The sequence below is a fragment of the Oryx dammah genome, unplaced genomic scaffold, assembly GCF_014754425.2.
Source record: "Oryx dammah isolate SB20612 unplaced genomic scaffold, SCBI_Odam_1.1 HiC_scaffold_24, whole genome shotgun sequence".
Taxonomy (NCBI): domain Eukaryota; kingdom Metazoa; phylum Chordata; class Mammalia; order Artiodactyla; family Bovidae; genus Oryx; species Oryx dammah.
Genome location: NW_024070208.1, coordinates 79,771,341 through 79,775,688, shown reverse-complemented (window position 1 = coordinate 79,775,688; position 4,348 = coordinate 79,771,341).

The following is a 4,348-nucleotide window of genomic DNA, read 5'->3' as shown; positions in this document are numbered from 1 at the left end:
GTAACTTCATATTTCTCCTTGAGGGTTTTAGATGCAAATAACTGTGTCAGTCTTAAGCAGAAGGCAATTTCTGTGCTCAGAGACAGTTGAGAGATGAATAGTATGTGTGTTTGTCTGTGTGTGTGTATGAGAGAGATAAAGGGACAGAGAGAGACAGAGAAAGAGACAGAGAGATAAAGAGAAAGAGATTTACAGAGATAGGGAAAGACAGCATCATAGCGCTAGCACTGATAAGATGTTGCAGAGAGAGGACGTGAATAACAAAAATATAGGGAGAGTGGTCCTGGAGAAATAATAAACTCTTGCTTAGAAATGATTATTTAAAGCTAATACCATTTAGTACTTAAAATCTGAGTGATCACATAGATATGATCACGGAGATGCATTCACACACATTTTGAAAAGTATGTGTGACTAGTGTGGCTCGTGGGAGTGTAAACCCTGTTTTCAGTATTCCAGTGGGTGAACACTCGGCCGGTGCTGCTCCACTTCGCGGCGGCCGGCAGTTCCCCGAGGCTCTGTTTGCCTTTGCTCAGTCTCTTCATTTCTGTTTCTCAGACTCGCCCGTTTCCACTGTCCTGTCCTCAAGTTCACTGGTTCTTTAGTCTGCCTGCTCACATCTTCCCTCGAATCTCTCTAGTGAATGCTTCATTTCCATGATTGCACTTTTCAGCTCCAGAACTTATCTTTGGTTTCCATTTAGACTTTATTGATATTTTCACTTTGTTCCTTCATCATTTTCTTGACATTCCCTGCATCTTCCTTTAGTTAGTAAAGCGTTCTTAAGACAGGTAAAAGAAAAAAAAAAATGTTCACCATCAGATCCTTTTTAGGAACAGTTTGTGTTGGTTTATTTGTTTATTTTTTCTTGAAATTTGCCACATTCTCCTGTTTCTTTGTATGTCTTGTGACTTCTTTGTGGTTGGAAACTGGACTTTTGAATCTAATAATTTGACAGCTCTGGACATCATATTCTTCCCTTCCCTGTGGCTTGCTGATTTTAGTTTTTTTTGTTTGTGTTTCTATTTTTGTTTTCTGATTGCTGTGGGCTGTCTCTGAGCTCAGTGTCCCCCTGAGGTGTACACCGAGGTTCTCGTGTGTCCCAGGCCTGGGCCTTCCTCCAGACATATGTACCGATGCTCTGATTTTCCTGTTCAAGTCTCTCCCAACTTACAGTGGGTGCATGCATGCATGTGTGTGTGCTCAATCGCTTCAGTCGTGTCCAACTCTTTGTGACTTTATGGACTGGAGGCCACAAGGCTCCTCTTTCCAAGGGATTCTCCAAGCAACAATACTGGAGTGTGTTGCCATGCCCTCCTCCAGGGGATCTTCTCAACCCAGGGATCGAACCTGTGGTTTTTTCATTGCTGGTAGATTCTTTACCACTGAGCCACTTGGGAAGACCTAGAGTGGGATTGCATCCTGCTAAACCCATGCTTAGTTGAAAATATCTTAAGTCAAAAATGCGTTCAGTACTCCTACATTACAGAACATCATAGCTTAGCCCAGCCTGCCTTACGTGTCTCAGAATACTTTAGCTAGACATTGGTGGGAAAATGCATCTAACACGCTTATAGTAAAGTGTTGAGTATCTCATGTAATTTATCGGATGCTGTGATGAAAGTGTGAAACAGCACGGTTGTGTCTGTACACAATTCTCATGTCAGTTGTTGGTCCTCTTGATGGCATGGCTGAGTGGGAGCTGTAGCTGCTGCCACCCGGCTTCACAGGAGAGTATCAGACCCTGTATCTTTAGCCCAAGAAGAATCAAAATTCAAAACTCAAAGTCCAGTTTTCAACACATACTCATTTCCCACCATCATCAAGTTAAAGAATCATAAGTTGAACCGTGATGGGTCAGGAACTGACTGTATACACAGTTGCTTTTGAATGCCCTGGTCCTCAATGACCTACTCCTAAAAGAAAAAAAAAGAAAAAAAAAAGTGAAGGAGAGTGAAGGAGGAACACGTTGGCTCTTTAAACCCCCCAGAAGTGACCCCAGCCAGAAAGAAGGTGAGGGAGGGGTAGCAACCATGACCTCAGCTTCTCTATCTTCTCTTCTGTGCTCAGAAGCGACACCAGAACACAGATCCTCAGTGCTTGGTGGACAGGGCCCTTCAGTGCCCAGCCTGGCTTTGCAGGTTTTGCGCAAGCTGCTCTCAGAAGGTACCCACCGCTGTAGGCCCTGAAGCTGCGGGGTAGAGGATGGTTTGTTTCTGTTGTGCTAAGAACTTGTAGTGACAGAAATTAGCCAGTTTACTGCCCAAGTCTTCCCCAGGTTGTAAACCTTCAAGAGGTTGCAGAGTTCTAAACCAGTTACATCAGAGTCTACCAGTGCAGTTCTCTGTGCAGCACGACAGATTTCCAGTACTCCCCACTCCACGTGCTCCCCAAATCCTTTCTCCCAAATGGTTTAGATCATGCTATCCGAGACTGTGGCCTGATAATCTCTATATGAACAGTTCCTGGAGAGGATGCTTTGCCGGCTTTGTTTGCAAGCTAGAGAGAATATTTAAGCATGCTGTATCCTCAATATAAAATGATGGCACTGTAAAAGCATTTGGCTCTGAGTCTAGTTACCACATAATCTGTTTTCTGAACCAGAACAAAATTGAGAGAAAAGGGAAATGCTATTGATAATTTTTCCTCTAATAAAAGCTGTGCACTGGGGCTGTCTAAGACAGTTGTTTAAGGAGCACTTAGATAAAAGGACTTCCCTGGTGGCTCATGTGCTAAAGAATCTGCCTGCAGTGCAGGAGACCCAGGCTCCATCTCTGGGTTGGGAAGATGCCCTGGAGAAGGGAATGGCTACTCACTCCATATTCTTGCCTGGAGAATCCCATGGATGGAGGAGCCTGGCGGGCTACAGTCCATGGCATCACAAAGAGTCGGGCACGACAGAGTGGCTAGCACCAACACTAGATAAAAGTGTGCTCTGGGAAATTTCCATAAGGGACGTCTCTAATATGCTTTGACCAGGTTTTGCATCAAAATCTTGACTTTCCTAGTGAGGTGACGTTCACAAATTCCAGGTATTCCTATGTCGCAATCTGAAGGTGTTTCTTCTCTGAGGCTTTTGTATGGATCATAGAGGCATAACTTTAGATGCATTGAGTCCACATTGTGTCCTAAGAGTTACAAAGAGTTACCCACTTTGCTTTGATACCTTCAGTGTGTGTATATCACGGTTTCTGATGCTATCTTCTAGTTCCTTTTCCTCAGTGAAGTAGAGAAGCCTCTTCTCCAGGATGTACTGTCTTCTTAACACCATCCAAGTTCTCTGGTCTCTCTTCTGTGAATCACTAACCATTCTTACTCCATATATTATGCAGGGGACTGATCTCTTCCTAGTGTTAAAATCAGTACCGTTATTTTCAGACAATCTTGGTTTTTCCATTGGCAGATGGGCAAATAAAACTTAAAAAAAAAAAACCCCAGTCTTTATAATTCTGTTGCCAGCTTTGCTTCTTCTGATAAAATACAGTTGCTACAGAGCAACATTGCAGCGGGATGGGTGTGTGTGATTGAGAGAGAGAGGGAGAGAGACTGTGTATATGAAAGGGGCATTTCAAATGCTTTCTGGAGAAGAATAGCCAATCTGGATGTAACGGAAAGCTCAAATGCTTTGCATTTGGAAAATATTTAGATGTTATGGCAATTCTTGTCTAAGAGCATTAAACCACTTACCCTGAGTGTAGCACCTCAGGGGACGTCGTGATTTCTCTAATGTTTCTGGAGGAAAACTTGGGCACTGCAGGAACTGGAGAAAGGAAAGCCCACAAGTGCCCGGAGCTGGGCGTCAGTGGGTGAAACACAGTTCAGCTCCTGGGTCCCTGGACTCCTGTCATGGACCTCACTGTCCAGACAATACAGTCATAAAGAAGCATAATCCGAGCTCTGTGAAATATGACTGTTCTGTTTGAATTCCGCTTGTAAACAACACACCCCAAGTAGAAAGGCTAACAAATCAGTGTTGAAAACATCAGCCTGGAAATTACCTAAACTTCAGTGATCTGTTTTTCCTTCAGTTAGCAGAAACCAAGCACTCGGGCTTTCTCACATGACTTTTTTGCCTGCTGTGGCTGCTATAGGCATTCCTGTTCTTAGGCTCTGCCTGGGGCCATCTCATTTCATTTTAAGACTGAGGACCCCTTTGATCCTAAAGCCGCTTCGGACGGGCTGCTGCCCAGGGTCCCGCCTGGTGTCTCAGCACAGCAGAGGGGCTTCTAGCTGAGGCCCACTCAGAAGTTTGGGGACCTGCCTTTTCTGGGTCCTTGCAGTACCCAAGTTTCTTGAGAGGTAATATTTCCTCCATAAACTTCAACCTAGCTAGATCCGTACTAGCTAG